A 20,254-nucleotide genomic window follows, 5' to 3' on the forward strand; every position below is an offset into this window, starting at 1 on the left:
GATCCGAGGACCCCAGGAACAAGACCTAAGCCGAATGCAGATGCTTAACTGACTGAGCCATCCAGGTACCCCCTTAATCTCATTTTTAAAAAAGATTTTCTTTTTTTAAAGTAATCTGTACCCACTGTGGGGCTCAAACTTACAACCCTGAGATCAAGAGTTGCATGAGCCAGCCAGGCATCCACATTTAATCTCATTTAATCCTCACAACAACCTTGCAACTTAGGTATTTGTTCTACAACTTTTATAATGAGGAAAGTGAAGCTCAGAGGAGTTAGAGCTGTCTGGTAGTGGAGCCAGGATTCAGACCTACACCAGCTGTTTCCTAAACTGGAGTCTTTCTCCCTTCTTCCTATTTATGTTTATGTCTTCATATGTAAAGACACCATTTCCTGAACATCCTGGTGAGTCTGCTAGTTTTCAAAAAGCTATTTGAGTTGGACATCTCCATTCCCTCGTGTGGCAAATTTCACTGTGTAAGTGTGTACGTTCCTACAACTGGCAATTCTCAGGGGTAGAGCTTATCAAGCATGTTTCATACCAAAGCCATAGAGTCAGAGCCTCTTTTTCAGTTTCTGAATATTTTCTCTTTGCTATTTAAGTTTGCCTTTTAAACCTTCCAGAAAAGAATTCATAGCTAGAAAAATGCTACCTACTTAGAATCCAAAAGAAGGAATTTATCAGGTGGAATATAATTTATTGATTCTGTTAATGTATTTTCCCCTCCAGTTTATTTTTAAAGTGACAGTGCATTTGATTTTTACCAAGTTATAAAATTTTGTTTCAATAATGCATTTCATGTGGAAAAGTGTTATCTACTGATCAGACTAAACAAAATTAGAAAAATGATGTGTGAGGAAAGAGTTTAAAGAAATAAAAACTATTAAAAAACCCCAAATAGATATTCTAGAGCTGAAAAATACAATGACTGAAGAATTCAACAGAGTTCTTTAAATGCAGACTCAACAATGCAAAAGAAAATCAGTGACTTAGAACAAAGAAAATTTGATATTATCCAGTCAGAGGAGCAAAGAGAAAGGGAAAAAGAATGAAGAAAACCTACAGGAATTGTGGGACACAAAAGAAGTAATATGCACAATATGGGAATGCCAGGAAGGGAAGAGAAAGAAAAAGGGGCAAAGTGTATTGGCTAAATAATGGCTAAAAACTTCCCAAATCTGGAGAGAGAAATGGCCTTCAAGATTCATGATGGCCAAAGGACCCAAAGTAGATTGAGCCTAAGCACCAAGATACATTGAATTGTCAAGAGGCAAAAACAGAGAAAGAGAAAAGCAGCAAGAGAAAAGAAAAGTAATATGCAAGTGTATCACCATTAAGTCTCTTGGCAGATTTCTCAACAGAAACATTTTAGGCCAGAGGAAAATGGGATGGTATATTCAAAATATTGAAAGGAAAAAAACCCTGTCAACCAAGAATTCTATAACCAGCAACAATGTCCTTTGGAAATGAAGGAGAGAGAAAGACTTTCTCAGAAAAACAAAAGCTGAGGGAGTTCATAGACACTAGAACAGCCTGACAAGAAATGCTAAAGGGAGTTCTTTGAGCGGAAGTAAAAGGATGCCAGTTAACATTATAAAAACAAGGTAGTTTAAACTCCTTAGTAATGGTATATATATATATATATATATTTAGTCAAAGTTAGATTCTATAATTGATAATGGTGGTGTGTGATTAGCTTGAAACTCTGGTTTAAAAGTTAAAAAACAAATGTACTAAAAATAACCATAACTACAATAATCTGTTACTGTACTGTTTATACACAGTATAAAAAAATATGTAAATCGTAACATCAACAAACTGAAATGTGAGGAGGAGAAGTGAAAGTATAAAGTTTAGGCATGCTATTGAAATTATCACTTTAAAATAAGATATTTTATGTAAGCCTCAAGGTAACAAAAGAAAAACCTGTAGAAATTATACAAAAGAACATGATGAAAGAGGTCAAAACTTACTGATACGGAATGTATGTGAAACAAACAAACAATAGAGCTATAAAACCAGAAAACAACAAATTGGTAATAAGTCCTGACCTGTCAGTAATTACTTTAAATGTAAACAGATTAAATTCTCCAACCAAAAAATACAGAATTGCTGAATGGATTAAAAAACAACAAGGAGCACCTGGGTGGCTCAGTGTCCTTATAAGTATCCTTATATAATGATAAAATGATAAATTTATCAAGATGATGTAACAATTGTACATCTTTATGCAGTCAACACCAGAGTACCTATGTGTATAAACCAAAATCTCACAGAGCTAGAAAGATAAATAAACAGCAATACAAGAATAGCTAGGGACTTCAGCATTTCATTCTTAACAATGGAGCTACCACACAGAGAATAAGGGAACAGCGTATTTGAACACCACAGACCAAATGGACCTAACAAAAAAATATACAGACTGTTAATATCTGTGCATTAGCAGAATATACATTCTTCATTGTTAGGCCAGAAGCATTTTCTACAATAGACCCTATGTTAAGCCACAAAACCAGTCTTAGCACATTCAGTAAGACTGAAATCATACCAACTATCTTCTCTGACCATATGGTGTACTATTAGAAATCAGTAACAGGGGACGCTTGGGTGGATCAGTTGGTTGGGCAGCTGCCTTCGGCTCAGGTCATGATCCCAGCGTCCTGGGATCGAGTCCCACATCGGGCTCCTTGCTCAGTGGGGAGCCTGCTTCTCCCTCTGTCTCTGCCTGCCATTCTGTCTGCCTGTGCTCGCTCGCTCTCCCTCTCTCTCCCTCTCTCTCTCTGACAAATAAAATCTTTAAAAAAAATCAGTAACAGGAGGAAAACTGGAAAATTCAAATACATGGAAGTTGACACTCTCCTGAGCAACCAATGGATCAAAGAAATTAAAAGGAAAAAGAATCTTGAGACAAATGAAAATGGAAACAACCAAAACTTACAGGATATAGCACAAGCAGTTCTAAGAGGGACTTTCATGGCAGTAAACACCTACATAAAGAAACAAGAAAGACGGGCGCCTGGGTGGCTCAGTGGGTTAAGCCTCTGCCTTCAGCTCAGGTCATGATCTCAGGGTCCTGAGATCAAGTCCCCCATCAGGCTCTCTGCTCGGCAGGGAGCCTGCTTCCTCTTCTCTCTGCCTGCCTCTCTGCCTACTTATGATCTCTCTCTCTCTCTGTCAAATAAATAAAATCTTAAAAAAAAAAAAAGAAAGAAAGAAAGAGTTCAACCTAACTATGCCTTTAGGAACTACAAAAAGAACAGGGTCCTTGGGTGGACCAGCTGATTAAGCGTCTGACTCTTGATTTTGACTCAGGTCATGAGATCCAGCCCCATACCAGGCTCCACACTCAGCACAGAGTCAGCTTGTCCCTCTCCTTACCCCCCACTTGCCCTTGTGTTCTCTCTAAAAATCTTTTTTTTTTTTTTTAAAGATTTTATTTATTTATTTGACAGAGAGAAATCACAAGTAGACGGAGAGGCAGGCAGAGAGAGAGAGAGAGGGAAGCAAGCTCCCTGCTGAGCAGAGAGCCCGATGTGGGGCTCGATCCCAGGACCCCGAGATCATGACCCGAGCCGAAGGCAGCGGCTTAACCCACTGAGCCACCCAGGCGCCCCTCTCTAAAAATCTTAAAAAAAAAAAAGAATGATCCTAAACTTCACAAAAAAATATTAGAATAAATGAATTCTGCAAACTTACAAGATAAAAATCAACATACAGAAATCTATTGTTACATCTATACAGCAATAATGAAGTAACAGAAAAAGAAATAAAGAAAATATTCCAATTTACAATTACACCAAAAAGAATACCTATGAATAAACTTAACCATGGTGGTGAAAGACCTGTACTCTGAAAAGCATAAAACACTGATGAAAGAAATTGAAAATAACACAAACAAATGGAAAGACATACCATGCTCATGGATTTAAAAATATTGTTTAAAATGTCCAGACTATCCGAAGTAAGCTACAGATTAAATGTAAGCCCTATCAAAATATCAATATTTTTCACAGAACTAGAACAAATAATCCTAAAACTTGTACAGAACCACAGATAACCCTGGAATAGCCAAAAACAATCTTAAGAAAGAAGAACAAAGCTAGAGATATCATAATCCCAGATTTCAAAATATACTACACATGCCTATGAAAGAATATGGTGTTGGGGACCCTGGATGGCTCACTCAGTTAAGTGTCTGACTCCTGATTTTGGCTCAGGTCATGACCTCAGGGTCATGAGATCTCAGGGTTGGCCCTGATCTCTGGGTTGTGGGATTGAGGCCGGCATCGTGCTTCATGCTTGGCATGGAGTCTGCTTGAGATTCTCTCTCCCTCTCCCCCAACTTGTGCACTCTCTACATGAATAAATAAAATCTTTTCTAAAAAAGCAAGTATGGTAATGGCACAGAAACATAAGTCCAAGGAACAGAACAGAGAGCCCAGAGATATGCCCATGTTTGTATGGTCACTCTATTACAAAGAGGCAAGAATATATAATGAGGGATAACAGCCTCCTCAATAAATGATGATAGAAAAAACTATATAGCTGCATGCATAAGAGTTAAAACTGGACACTTTCTTACACCTTACCCAAAAATAAACTCAAAATGGATTAAAGACCTAAATGTGAGACCTGAAACCATAAAACTCCTAGAAGAAAACATAGGCAGTAATTTCTTTGACATCAGCCTTAGCAACATTCTCCTAGATATGTCTCCTAAGGCAAAGAAAACAAAAACAAATTATTGGAACTATATCAAAATAAAAAGCTTTTGTACAGTCAAGGAAACCATTAGCAAACAAAAACAAAGACAGCCTTCTGAATGGTAGAAGATATTTGCAAATGATGGATCCAAAACAGCGTTACTATCTAAAATTAAAGAACACACTACAACACCAAAAAAAGAAAGAAAAAAAAAGAAAGAAAAGAAAAAAAGTTCAAATAATCGATTTAAAAAATGGGTAGAGGATCTAAATAGATATTTTCCCAAAGACAACATGCAGAGGGCCAAGAGACATGTGAAAAGATGCTCAACATCACTAGCCACGAGGGAAATGCAAATCGAACCCACAAGGAGCTATCCCCTTACAGCCCTCAGAATGGCTAATGTCAAAGGCAAGTTAACAAGTGTTGGAGAGGATGTAGAGAAAAAGGAACCCTTATGCACTGTTAGTGGGAATGTAATTGGTGTAGCCACTGTGGAAAACAGTATGGAGGTTTCTAAAAAATAATTAAAAGCAAATCTCAGATGAACCAGTAATTCCACCACTGGTTATCTACCCCCAAAACAAAAACACCAATTCAAAAACACACACCCCCTCCTATGTACATCACAGCATTATTTACAACAGCCGAGATACACAGGGAACCCAAGTGTCCATCAAGAGATGAATGGAATATATTACTCAGCCATGTAAAAGAATGAAGTCTTGCCATTTGTTAACAATATGGATGGACCTGGAGGGTATTATGCTAAGTGAAATAAGTAAGACAAAGACAAATAACATTGCACTTATATGTGGAATCTGAAAAAGCAAACAAACAGAAACAGACCCATAATAAGAGAATAAAGTGGTGGCTACCAGAGGGAAGGGGAAGGGAGATGGGCAAAAGCAGTCAAACGGAACTGGAAATGCAGGCTTCCGGTTATTGAATAAATACCTCACCACGGTGAAAGGTATCACAGGGAATATTTTCAGTGGTATTGGCAACAGCACTGTATAGTGACAGATGGTAGCTATACTTGTGAGCTTAGCAAAATGTACAGAGCTGTCAAGTCACTATGTTGTACACCTGAAACCATTTAACACTGAGTCAACTGTACTTCAATTTTAAAAAATGTTATATTGGGGCACCTGGGTGACTCAGTGGGTTAAGCCTCTGCCTTTGGCTCAGGTCATAGTCTCAGGGTTCTGGGATCGAGCCCCACATCGGGCTCTCTGCTCAGCAGGGAGTCTGCACTACCCCACCTACCCCTCTGTCTATTTGTGATCTCTGTCAAATAAATAAATAAAAATCTTTAAGATTTAAAAAAAAAAGTCACTATTGATATAAGATTTGAATGGATACCTTCCAAAGGACAGCTAAAGTTGTGAACACTGATGACATAAAACTTTGGCAAGAATTTGGAGCAACTGGAACACTCATACATTGTTGACAGAAGCATAAAATTGTAAGACCATCCTGGAAAACAGCCTGTAGTTTCCCACAATGATTTTAAGCATGCCACACCTAGGTATTTACCCAAGAGATAGGAAACTATAGGTCCATAAAAAGTCTTGAACAATAATATTCATAGCAGCTTTATCCATAATAGAAAACTAACGAGTACAAATATGCATCAATTGGACGATAGACTTTTTTTTAAGATTTTATTTGAGAGGGTGGGTGAGTAAGCAAGCATGAACGGGGGAGGAGCAGAGGAAAAGGGAGAATGCTAAGTGAAGAGGTCGATACAGGGCTCCATCCCAGGATACCAAGATTATGTATGACCTGAGCTGAAGTCAGATGCGGTAACCAGCTGAGCCACCCGGGCACCCCTGGACAATGGGTTTTTAGAACTTGGGTATATTTGTGCAATAGGAGAGTATTCAGCAGTAAAATGGAACTACTGATGATATGTGAAAACATGGATGAGTCTTTTAGACATTATGCTGGGCACGATAAGCCTGACACAAGAGTACACACCGTCTGGTTCTATTTATATGAAACTCTAGAGCAGGCACAAGTAATCAATGGTGGGGAAACAAACAAACAAACCCAGAAAGTAGTAGCCTGAAAGGTGTAGGATGGACTGAGAACAATGGAACGTCCAAGGTGACAGAAATATTCTAGATCTTATCGAAGTAGGTATTTGTCAAATTCACAGAATTGTGTACTTAAGATCTGTGCATTTCATTTTATGTAAATTTGACCTTACAAGACAAACAAACAATTTTGAACTCTAGTAGATCTGCTTTTCACAGTGGTGTAGGTTAGCAATTCTGAACATTTTTTCTGTTTATTGCAAATGAGTAAAAATATTCAGGATAATGAGAGCCAGGCTTCTCACTATAAAGAACAGTTAGTATGGAAAGGATGTGGGGAAAAAAAATACCTCTCAGATATAGAGAACACATTGGTGGTTGCAGAGGCAGCAGGGTTGGGGATGAAAGGGACCAACAGGTTATAAGACAGAAGTTCTAAGTTATTCCAGGTGTTAAGTCAGTGCTGGGGATGTGAGGTACAGCATGGTGACTGTGGTTAAAACTGTACTGTATATTTGAAAGTTGCTAAGAGATCTTAAAAGTTACAAGAAAAAACACCTTGTAACTATGTGGTGATGGAAGTTAACCACATTCACTGTAGTAATCATTTCTTGAAATAAAATTATTCTGTACATAAAAGGAATACAATGTTACATGTCAATTATATCTTAAAGAAAAAAAAAATGATGTATTCAACACTGTATCCAAACCAGCACTGTCTTGGAACTAGACATCAATATGAACTCATGGAGTGTGTGTGTGTGCCTGCTTCCTGTCAGTGCCTAGAAACAATATCATACCAGTAGAAATGAACACATTAAGACCAAAGATCTTGGTTTCAAAATGTTTCCCCCCAAAAGGAACCACTGGGGTTGAGGAAAGGAACCACTAATTCCAGGCTGAAACAGGGAAAGTACAAGATGAACCTAGGTCTTGTTGCTCTAGTGCCCGAAAGAGGTCCTACTGGGCAAATCAGAGAGGTCTGGGGCATCATAGTAAATAATGGCAGGGAAACATAACTTGTTCAATAAAGAAGAATTCTATGGGGGCGCCTGGGTGGCTCAGTGGGTTAATCCTCTGCCTTTGGCTCAGGTCATGATCTCAAGGTCCTGGGATCGAGCCCCACATGGGGCTCTCTGCTCAGCAAGGAGCCTGTTTCCCCCCTCTCTCTCTCTGCCTGCCTCTCTGCCTACTTGTGATCTCTCTCTCTGTGTCAAATAAATAAATAAATAAATAAATAAATAGAATTCTATGAGTCCATATTGATGTAAATTTTAAAAAGAACTTCTGTATTTAAGATTTTATTTATTTTTTCGGCGGGCTTGCTTCTGCAGCACATATACTAAAATTTTGTTTTTTTAAGAGACAGAGAACACAAGCTTGGAACAGGGAAAAGCAGGCTCCCCTTTGAGCTCAATCCCAGGACCACGACCTGAGCCAAAGACAGGATGCTTAACTGACGTAGCCCCCCAGGCACCCCAAAGAAATTTCTTCACAGTAGCAAGGCAACTGATGAACATAGAAGAAATGATGGTGTTATGGAGTCATCAGTGGGTATTAAAACCAGTGGGTCAATTTTTTATGGAAAACAGCATATTGACATAGTCTCAAAGTATTTCCCAAAAAACTACTACTCACAAAGGGAAAGAAACTTTACAGTAGAGAAACTGAGCAAAGACCATCTGATTTATTTATCAGAGCATGAGCAGAAGGGGGAGAGGGAGGGAGAGCATCTCAAGCAGACTCTCCACTGAGTGTGGAGCATGATGAGGGGGGTGGGGGAGCTCGACCCCATGACCTGGAGCCAAAACCAAGAGTTGGATGCTTAACTGACTACGCCGCCCAGGTGCCCCCAAGTGATCCTATGTATATCATCAACACTGGGACCAACTTCCATCATGGGACATTTCCAACTTATTCTCAAGTGGCTCTGAAAATTGAATACATACAGTAACGAAAGGAAGGGAGGAAAAAAGGAAAGAAAAGGAAGGAAGAGGGAAAAAAGAAAAAGAGGCAAAAGGGGTGTAAGCGAGTTCCTTGCACTATTCTTGGAACTTCTCTGTAAGTTTTCAATTGTACCAAAATAAAATGTTACCCCCAAATGTTGGAAAAGATGCTGGGGGACAATTCTCCATAAGCTCTCATGTTTCTCCCTGTTGTGTGATCAGACACACCAACAGCTTTTGCCTCAGACTAGTTTTTCAAGGATATTTATACAGTGAAAGAGCCTTAGAAAATAAAGATTGTATCCCCTTATAGAGCCAAGGGCAGGTTTGTTTCCTTTCGAGTAGAGTAATATAATGTCTCCCACCAGGGCAAAGGTGGGTAGGTGCACTTGTAGCCCATTTCAAAAGATTCAGATTATCCCTAAACTCCGTGTCCTCAGCCTTGAAGCAAATCTCTGCACAACCTCTACCTGGGCCCCTGTGTGTCACTCTTTAAGACTTGACCGTAGGAGAGAGGGACAGATGGAATTATGGAGCTCACGCCGCCTGATCTGCCATGAGTAATAAAGTTTTTCTGTCTCTAACCCACTGGTTTTATGCCTTCTGTCAGCATCCATGCAACAGTGATAGGCTAACTTTTAATTTCCAAATAAGAGGAAATCTTAGACCCTTCACCATTCTTGACAAAAGGAAATACAAAAGCAAGCACTGTCATTCAATTTGATTACTGTGGGTATGTGTTGTTTTACATTACTGGACAGCTAACAGAAGTCACGGGGCGCTACATACTTGGGAACAAGGGGGGCCAGGGAGGAATCTGGAGAGAACAGGTGACAATAGGAAGGAGAAGTGAACAAAGGTAGCAGAACAGTCATGGGGGAGCAGTGATGATCAGAATTCTGAGATTTACATTACAGAAACAAGTGTCCCCACAGCAGTGTCTCTGATAAATAAATAAACAGTGGTGAAAAGATTCATTCACTGTGTTGGGGGGGTTATTTAGTTCTCTTCATTTATATACTCATAAAACAGACTCAGGAGAAATTCTTCATTGGAGTTTTAGGCTAAGTGGGGTCAGAGAGACTGTGACTTATGTTTCTTTATTTTGCCCCTACTAACCTGTAACTGAGGGGCCCACCCAATAATTTTTTTTTAAGGGTTACTTATTTGAGATAGAAAGCACAAGCAGGAGGAGCAGCAGAGGGAGAGGGAGAAGCTGAGCAGGGAGCCTGGTAGCAGACTCTATCCCAGGATCATGACCTGAGCCAAAGCCAGACACTTAACCAACAGAGCCCCCCAGAAGCCCCCAGTAAATACTATTTTGTAAAAGTTTTTATTTAAATTCTAGTTAGTGAACATAGTCTAACGGTTTCAGGTGTACAATCTAGTGAATCAACACAACACAAGGGGCTCATCACAAGCGCCCTCCTTAATCCCCATCACCTGTTTAACGACCCCCCACCCATGACCATCAGATTGTTCTCCATAGTTAAGAGTCTGTTTCTTGGTTAAGTTCTCTCTTCCCGGGACGCCTGGGTGGCTCAGTTGGTTAAGTAGCTGCCTTGGGCTCAGGTCATGATCCCAGCGTCCTGGGATGGAGTCCCACATCGGGCTCCTTGCTCAGCAAGGAGCCTGCTTCTCCCTCTGCCTCTGCCTGCCATTCTGTCTGCCTGTGCTCACTCCCTCTCTCTCTCTGATAAATAAATAAAGTCTTAAAAAAAAAAAAGTTCTCTCTTCCCTTTGTCTTCCCTTTGCTCCTTTGTCTCTTAAATTCCACATGAGTGAGCTCATATGGTATTTGCCTTTGTCTGACTTACTTTGCTTAGCATAATACCCTCTAGTTGATCCACGTGGTTGCACATGGCAAGATTTCGTTCTTTTTTATTGCTGAGTCATATTCCATGTGTGTATACACACACACAGCCCACATCATTTTTGTTTGTTTATATTTAATCTGTACACACAACATGGGGCTCGAACTCACGACCCCAAGGACAAGAGTCATATGCTCCTCCAGCTAAGCCAGCCAGGGGCCCTATATCACATCCTCTTTACCTATTCATCAGTCCATGAACATCTGGACTCTTTCCATATTTGGCTTTTTTTTTTTTTTTTTTTTTTAAGATTTGTATTTTTGTCAGAGAGAGAGCGAGCGAGCACAATCAGGAGGGAGCAGCTGGCAGAGGGAGAAGCAGGCTCCCCACCAAGTGGGAGAGGACCCTGGGATCATGACCCAGGCAGACACTTAACTGACTGAGCCACCCACACGTCCCCAGACTCTGGCTATTGTTGACAATAAATGCCCTTTAAAAAATCAATTCTATGAGAAATAGCCCTACGTTTGTGCTGGTAGTAGTGAAGAAAGAAAACAAGTTTTCATAAATTCTCCTCACACTATTTCACTAAAAAAAATGCCTTTATAGCCTCATTATAAGACTAATAAATGTTTATTAAAATAAACTCAGAAAATTAAAAGAAAAAACTAGTCACCTTCATTCTTCTGGAGAAAGATCACTGTTAATATTTTTGCTTGTTTTCACTTTCCACAAAATCAAAATTCTGTTGTATGTAATTTTGTATCTTGCTTTTTAGCCTAATGTTGCACTGAAAAAATGTTTACATCTTGAATTTTTTTTTTTTTAAAAAAGCATGACTTTCATGGCTACGTATCATACCTAGTGAACCTCCTATCATGCATTTTAATTATTTTTCTGGTCAGGGTCATTTTCACGTTGTTTCTAATTTTTTGCTTTTGCATGATAAACATTATTTGTTTAGGATTAACTTCCATGGGTGGGATTACTGAAGTCATTGTCAAGCAGCTTTCTAGAAAAGTTCTGCAACTTTGCCATTTCATATAAAAACACAGGTATAATGTATTGCCTGACAAAACCTTAACCACATAATTTAAGAACATGTGTTTTAAGTTGGGATTATTAATTATTACTGAAGTTTATACTTTAAAATTATTATTAATAGGGCGCCTGGGTGGCTCAGTGGGTTAAGCCGCTGCCTTCGGCTCAGGTCATGATCTCAGGGTCCTGGGATCGAGTCCCGCATCGGGCTCTCTGCTCAGCAGGGAGCCTGCTTCCTCCTCTCTCTCTCTCTCTGCCTGCCTCTCTGCCTACTTGTGATCTCTCTCTGTCAAATAAATAAATAAAATATTTAAAAAAAAAAATAATAAAATTATTATTAATAAACAGTATGTGGTACGGATAAAGACAGGCACACAGATCAGTGGAACAGAGAGCCCAAGAATAAACCAGTGCATATATGTTCGATTCATTTATGACAAAGGAGCCGAGAACAGACAGTGGGGAAGAGAGTCCCTTCAACAAATGGGCAGGGAAAGCTGGACAGCCACATGGGAAAGAATGAAACTGGACTGCTGTCTTACACCACACACAAAAATTAACTCAAAATGGACTGAGGATTCGAACGTTAAGACCTGAAAACCATAAAACTCCTAGAACAAAAAACCTAGTCAGTTACCTCCTTGACACTGGTCTCAGCAATGAAAATGGTTTTGGATTTGGTATCAGAAGCAAAGGCAACAAAAGCAAAAATCAAACAGGCCAACCTTCAGCTAAGAACCTGCATCGCAAAGGAAACCATCAACAAAGTGAAATCTTAAAGAAAAATGGAATGGGAGAAAACGTTGGCAGATCATTTATATGTTAAGGGGTGAATATTCAAAACATATAAAGAACTCAATAGAGCTCAATAGCAAAAACGCAATCTGATGTTTAAAATGGGGAGATCTAATAGACATTTTCCCAAAAAAGACATACAGATGACCAAGAGGCCAAAGGCTCTAAAGAGGTGTAAAGGCTCAACATCACTTGTCACCAGGGAAATGCAAATCAAAACCACAATGAAATAGCACCTCACACTTGTTAAAATGGCTTCTATCAAGAAGAGAAGAACTAAGTGTGAGGAGAGTGTGGAGAAAGGGAACCCTTGTGCACTGCTGGTGGGAATGCAAACTGGTGCAGCCCCTATGGAAAACAGGACAGAGCTTCCTCAAAAAATTAAAAATAGAACTACTATATGATCCAGCAATTAGACTTTCAAGTATTTATCCAAAGAAAATGAAAACGCTAACTCAAGAAGGTATATGCACCATGTCCACTGGAATACTACGTACAATAGCTAAGACACTGAGGCAACCTACATGTCCACTGATGGAGGAATGAATAAAGAAAATGTGGTGTATATACACAATGGCATGTTATTCAGCTATTTAAAAAAAAAAAAAAGGACATCTTCCCATTTATGACAACCTGGATGGATCTTGGGGGCATTATGCTAAAGAAAAATAAGTCAGAGAAAGATAAATACTATATGATCTTAATTATATGTAGAACCTAAAAAAAAAAAAAAAAGCCCAAACACACAAAAACCAACAAAAGCAAGATAAAACCCAAACTCCGAGATAACAGAGAACAAGCTGGTGGTTGCCAGAGGTCAGGGGTGGGAAGTGAGTGAAACAGGTGAAGGGACAAAAGGTACAAACTTCCAGTGACAAAATACGTAAGTCATGGGAACATCATGTATGGCATGGTGATTATAGTTAATACTGTATTTCACATTTGAAAACTCAGGGAATAATCTTGAAAAGTTGTCACAGGAAAAAAAATTTTTGTTGACTATGTACAGTGGCAGATGTGAACTAGACTGTGCTTACAATGGAATACAGAGGGAGGAGCTCAGGCTTAGGAACCAGAAACCCTGGGGTTTAATCATTCTTCGGTGCTGTGGAAATTGAATTAGATAACATTTGTGACATAAATACTATATACAAATTACCTAACCTAATGTCTGACACTCAGAAAATGTTGGGTTTTCTTCTCCTATCTGGTTTTCTGGGACTGCAAAAAGGAAATTCTTTGATAGCAAACATGGATAGGAACATTTTATTTATTATTTTTTTAACTTCAGACAGGCAAAGGAATGAAAGAAATGTGCCTGTCTGTTGATAGACTGACTGCCCAGATCCCAACATAACTAGAATTTCCAAAAGGTAAACCTGATCTTATAACATTTTCCATCCAAATTTCTATGTACTTCATGAGAACTGTTTCCTTGCTGCCTATATACCTTTATTGTCAAGCTGTCAAAATAGTCGCTTCCTACCAAAGTTCTATTTATACAAGCATATAAAGTGCTTTTTATTAAATTTACTTGTGGTTGAATTAGATGGAATCTTCTGGAGGAAATAAATCATTCTTACGGCAGTAAGGAGGTTGACCTTAAGGGCACCTTCCCGAGAATGATGTCTCATTAGCATCACCAGGAAGTGCTGGATCAGCTTCTGGAAGCTACAAGACTTTCTGAGGTCTGGAGACATGGGGCAGTACCTCTCATATCCGTACTTTATCAGGCTTTCTTCCCCGGGTCCTACCCACTCTGAGGGTGGTTTTCTTTGTTTTCACTCTTTGTACCTGTTACACAGACTGATGCATTTGAGACAAAACCACTAAGGAGGCAAGAAGCAGGAGCTGCCTTCAGTCCAAGCATCCCCCAGAAGCCAAGCCTTGGAAGATGGAAATGATAAAGAAGCTGTTTACGAGGGTCCGTTGGGCAAGAGGTCATTTGGCACACAAATGGAGAATAAAAAAGGGGTGGGGGCAAGGCGGAGAGGGGGAATGTTCATCTGTACAATGAGCATTGAGGCCCTTGGCTTCTCAGCCTATAAATCTTGGCTCTGGTCAGATTTGGATACATGAACTTTCCAGAGATTGCTGCGGAAGAAATCACCTGCTGGCTGTGTTCTGCTGGCTGGATTGCGAGGGGAAAGGTTTAGGCAAGAACTCCATTTTTCCTGCAGTTACATACGCCAGCACCAGGGAAAACGGCTGGTCACCAGTTGTCTGTATGCTCCTTTCTGCTGGGCTGGGCTGCATCCTTACCAGAGAGCCCCGAGAATGCTTACTGTCCTGTGGATTAGCTTCACATCCTATCCATTTAGCAAAAAGATGCGAAAATGGATCTGTTTTCTGCAGGCTACAAACGCCTTGGAAATGAGTATGTGTCCCTCATTGTTTTCACGAGATGTTGCTGTAGACCATCGTCCAGGAAAATGGATTCTGGACGGGTTATCTTTCTGTAGAAGTTCAGCTGTGTTCCCAATCTGGTTAGGTCGGCTGTCAGTTTCATTTATTGTTAAATTTTTTGTAGTGGTTGTCAGGTAAGGGGTTGGCAGTCCTCAAGAACACAGTTCTCGGTTTCATCCCCAGACAGGAGACAATGTAACTTGACACTTAACTGCCAAGGAGGAACCTGTCCTTCCAATTCAGCTTATTGTTTTGTTTTGTTTTTTTTTCTTATGGGCTCTGTATGATTTCAAAAGTCTCTTCAAAAGGGCAGCAAAATTAGCCTTAAATAGCATTTCTTGGATTGCTTCTAACAATGGCAGTAAGGCCAAAGCTTCTAGTCTTGTTAGAAGCGGTTTCTTTACAACTTGTTTTTATCCTGCCAGAATAAGCCAACAAAACTTGAAAATGTGTTTTCATTAAGGCTAAAGACCATGTTTTAGCTGATATCTCCCGCAAGGGGAGAACAATCTGCAAATTTGTTTCTTACATCTCTCTTTAGCTTTCTGCTCCTAAGGCAAAAAACAAGGGGGTTTTGTTTGTATTTATCCAGGACCTTGTGCCTTCACTTAGCACAAGGAACCTATCAACAAAAATGTGTGTTTCCTAAGTTCTGCCTTTCACTGCAAACAATCAAACTTTTATTTATTTATTTATTTATTTATTTTTAAAGATTTTATTTATTTATTTGACAGAGAGAAACCACAAGTAGTCGGAGAGGCAGGCAGAGAGAGAGAGGGAAGCAGGCTCCCTGCTGAGCAGAGAGCCCGATACGGGACTCGATCCCAGGACCCTGAGATCATGACCTGAGCCGAAGGCAGCGGCTTAACCCACTGAGCCACCCAGGCGCCCAACAATCAAACTTTTAAAGAGACGTTCATTTACCTAGAGCCATAATCAAGATTTAAAAAAAAAAAAAAACAACAACTTTGAAATTGAACAAGCAGAAATATCAACTATTTTGCACATCTTCTTCCTTGGCAGGTGACATTCACCTAACTTTGATCCAGACATGATATCATCTCCAGGGTGTACCCTGTGCCAAACGACTGCATGCTTTTGCCCCAAACGGTGGTTTTGTGCAGACTTACAAATACGACCCGAATAGCTGTGAGCCGGCCTGCACATCCACAAACAGGTCAGAGCAGATTTGAGTTACACAACTCCCCGGCCGAGGGAGCCTGGTCCCCCCGTGGCCAGCTGGAGAGTTTACATTTGTCAATTACTTCCTTCAGGGCCTGGCTCAAGATTCATTTCCTCCAAGACTCCCTCTTCTACGAACTCACTTCGCTCAGCCATTCCCTCCTCCCACATCTGCTTATTACTCATCTCATACTCTTTGTTCTGCTCTGCCACGTACTGTTGTGTTTTACCTCGTGATCATTCTCTGAATTTTTACTTTATCCTTCAGCTAAATTAAAACTGCCTTGCAAGTAGGGCCTGTCTGCTCCTTGTGTATGCTCCCGTGGCACTTAAGTACAGTGCTACACGTGTAATGGTTTCCTAATAAAAGAGGAATGTTTTGTGGTTGTCGGGTTGGGCTTGGGATCCTGCCTTTGCCTTCTGTTCCTGAAACCCACAGTCAGTGCTCTGACATTCACAGGTTTTCCCAGGTCTGCTCTAGTGACAGGATGTCACTTTGGCCTATTCCTCTCTGACCCCAGAAATTTCTCTCCTGACTTCTCGTGGATTCGATCGTCCAGAGGTTAGATGGTCCACAATCGGGAAGGCAGGGGTGAGGAGGCCGGGAGAAACCAAGTCTGTGCAGAGGGATATTAAGTGGACAGCACAGGATCCAAGAGGGGAGGGCAGGACACCTGTAAGTGGCAGAGGGGACAGTGTTAGCAGGGGCTGGGGGGCGGGGCTGGAGAGGTAGTTGGGATAGGACACAGCAAAGAGCTTCAGATCTTTGGAGAAGGCTCAGGCTGGGGACGAGCTGGGGACAGTCTAGAGCCAAAGTGTTCAGAATCGATGTGGATTTGAAGAAGAGGCAGAGGTACAGTCTAGCATGTCTGAAATAAAGATGCAAGGTCTCATACATTCCTAGGGGATACATGACAACATACTGGGGCAAATATGAACCCACAGGAGAGACCAGGCACTTTTTCTGGGATGTCTATTTTACTATACAATTTAGGAATCTTCTAGTTGCAAACGAAGTAGCCTAATAAGCAAACCCACCCTGCCCTTTGTTGGAGCGGTGCACTTAACCCCAAGGTCTATGAAGCTTCAGGTACGGCTGGATACGGCGCTCCAGTTACATTGCCAGAGCTCTAGCTTTCTCTCTTTCTGCCCTGCTTGGCTTTCTTCGTGTGTAGGCTTTCTCCAAGTTGCATTTGTTTGCTGGCAACTCCACATCCTTATATACCTTGCTGAGCCACCCAGAAAAGGAAAAAGAACTTCTCTGGGGTTCCTGCCTGGCTCAGTGGTAGAGCATGTGACTCTTGATCTGAGGGTTGTGAGTTCAAGCCCCATGTTGGGTACAGATTACTTAAAAATAAATTTTTTAAGAAAGGAAAAAAAAAAAGGCACTTCTATCCATACACCTATTAAAGAAAGAGGTTGCTGTTGGACCTTGATGGAGATACGTGCCAATGGACTACGATGGTGAGCCCTACCTGGGTCAGCAGCCTGTGAACAGGGATCAATGCCATGGTCAAGAATGCTGACTCCACAGCCTTGGTGCAGCAGGGGACTGGGATTTCTCCCAAGGACAGGATGCTAGAAGACAAAAACCTCATGTCCACGACATATCCATATTCTGTAGTCAAACACGTGTATATTCAAATAAACCCACTGTGGGCCACCCGCAGGGGCGGGGGACATGGTTTACTTTATTTCTGTTGATTAACAGAACTTTGATGAAAAGGTCTGAGGAACACTGATCAACATATAAGCCTTTTCAAACCCACAGCTACTGGGTGGAATCAGGTGTGATTGTACTTACCGCACCGGCTGGGCCTTTCAGAGAGAGGCCAGACAGTGTTTGTGGACATTGTAAAATTAGAGAGTGTTACAAACAAAACAGATGAATATAGGGGAACAGAAGGAAAAATAAAATAAGGTGAAGTCAGGGATGGAGACAAACCACAAGAGACTCTTAACTACAGGAAACAAACTGAAGATTGCTGGAGGGGAGGCGGGTCGGGGGTCGGGGTAACTGGGTGACGGGCATTCCAGGGCACCGGATGGAAAGAGCACTGGGCGTTCTGTGCAACTGACAAATCCCTAAACTCCACCTCTGAAACTAATAATAAAGTGTGTGTTAATTAAATTGATTTTAAATTAAAAAAAAATTAAAGGGTGTTTTTCCAATTTCATGGACAGCATCAATCTCCCTGCTCCTTGTATTAGACAGACCTGAACGGTTGACTTGTGGGCAGTTGTGGTAAGAGCCAATCATGGGTGTTGCTACCATTTCACTCCAGTGGAATGGACACCTTAGAAAATGACAGGTGACAGGACTGGAGAAGCACCTGGAGAATTGGGCAGGAGCAGGAAGAACTTGCATGGGGAAACACGTTGCTCTGGTCAGCACAGGACGTATCCTACTGCTCTGATCTGCACATGCATGGCCTGCTAAGCACCTACTCCACCAGGGGTTTCATGCTCCCCAAGTAAAGGGAAAACCAGAAGGAAGGAGTAGCAGATGCGGTCAGTGCCCCACGTTTATCCCTTTACCTACCACTTCTAACAGGAGACCACCAGACTTCCGGCTTCCACCACCTCCACTTCTTGCCCAACCGTGGGCCTCCTGGCTGTGCTAGCGTGGCTGGCTGGAAGTGCTGGTATCATTTCTCTTACTGCAGCCCTTAGCCAGTGTCTGCCTGGCAGGAGCTGAAGAAATACCCCATCTCCTCATCTCATCTTTCAGATGATGTTCCTCTGAGGTATGTTCTACACGGGCTCTCAGAACGTGCCCATGGGACTAAGTTCCAGTTGTTCACAGTAGCAGCTGATCTGGAAACACATCGTTTGTGGTCTGGCACCCCTTCCTTGCATCACTCCCTCCCATACTTCTATCACTTAAATGAATTATTTGTACTTGAACCTTTATCTCACAGTCAACTTGAGCGGTGGAGGGGGGGCACGCCACACCCAAGTCAAGATTGAGCTTTCTGGTAAAGGCTTGGAATCTTTCCTTAGATGAGTGAAGGCTTTCTGTCAATTTGGACAGGAATGGTGGGCCCATTATGCAAATATTCGCTATGTCTCTGTAGATTCACTTGGTTATTAACCCTTAGGAGTTAGGGCTATTCTGAGGTTATGGAACCACGGAGAGCCGATATGACCCTATAATACCCATTGGTTAGTTATTGTTAATAACAGTAGTGATCCACCATAATAATAATCCCTTGTTATTACAGTTCATGCATCCAGGAATTGGTTGGGGCTGGCTGATCCAGACCGGACTTGCTCATGCAGACACAGTCAGTTGGGGGCTCTTACAGGCAGAGCCTAGCAGGGGTCTTTCCTCACAGCCTGGGGCCAGTCAGCCAGCCTGGGCACATTCTCTTCTTGGCAGTGGCAGAGGTAGTACCATGTCCAACTGAGCAAGGGCATTTCTGAGCCTCTGTCTGCATCCTGAATGTGAGCGTCCTTTGGCAGATGTAAATCAAATGGTCAAACTCAGAGTCAAAGGGCAGAAAAATCTATTCTTCCCCCCTTGGTGGGGGGTAGGAAATCTGCAGGGTCACATGGCAAAGGACAGGAGAGAGGGAAGAATGAGGAACTGAGGCCAAATCTACTCAGCACCTAAACATTTGTCCTTCTAAGAACACTTTTCTATTTGTCCCCAGGAAAAGTTCTGCAGAAAACACTTGGCTCTCATCAATTAAAAAAAAAAAAAAGATTTGAGAGAGAGCAAGCTTGCATGCACAAGTGTGAGTTGGGAGGGGGGCAGAGAGAGAAGCAGGCACACCGCCCCCCCAGCAGGGAGCCCGATGCAGGGCTCCATCCCAGGACCCCAGGATCATGAATGGAGTCAAAGGCAGACGCTTAACCCACTGAGCCACCCGGATGCCCTCTCATTAATTTTTATAACATGTAAATTACATATTACATTCTGACTTGGCCTCTTTTTCTTTTTTTTTTTTTTAAGATTTAATTAATTTATTTGACAGAGAGAGATCACAAGTAGGAAGAGAGGCAGGCAGAGAGAGAGGGGGAAGCAGGCTCCCTACTGAGCAGAGAGCCCAATGTGGGGCTCAATCCCAGGACCCCGGGATCATGACCGAAGCCATAACCCACTGAGGCTTTAACCCACTGAGCCACCCAGGTGCCCCTTGGCCTCTTTTTCTTAAGGATTTTCTATGCTTTTTAAAAATCTCTTATACAGTAAACCTGTTCTTATTAATTTAAAATGAATCTAATGAAGGTGTCCATCTGAACTTGCTTTCATACCGAACTAATGAATCTGCAGTGAAGTGTGTATTTCAGTAGCGGAAGCATAAAAGGAATAAGAAAT

General features: G+C 41.4%; 1 long non-coding RNA gene across 1 annotated transcript; it reads left to right on the plus strand.

Annotated features, from left to right (window-relative positions):
• Window positions 1–3: 3 nt before the first annotated feature.
• Window positions 4–18,999, plus strand: LOC106005498. The gene is made up of 3 exons (XR_001178896.2): window positions 4–65; window positions 14,148–14,266; window positions 15,772–18,999. It is a non-coding gene; the product is annotated as an uncharacterized LOC106005498 (long non-coding RNA).
• Window positions 19,000–20,254: the final 1,255 nt, after the last annotated feature.

This window comes from Mustela putorius, unplaced genomic scaffold, assembly GCF_011764305.1.
Source record: "Mustela putorius furo isolate JIRA1106 unplaced genomic scaffold, ASM1176430v1.1 tig00000487_pilon_pilon_pilon, whole genome shotgun sequence".
Lineage (NCBI taxonomy): Eukaryota > Metazoa > Chordata > Mammalia > Carnivora > Mustelidae > Mustela > Mustela putorius.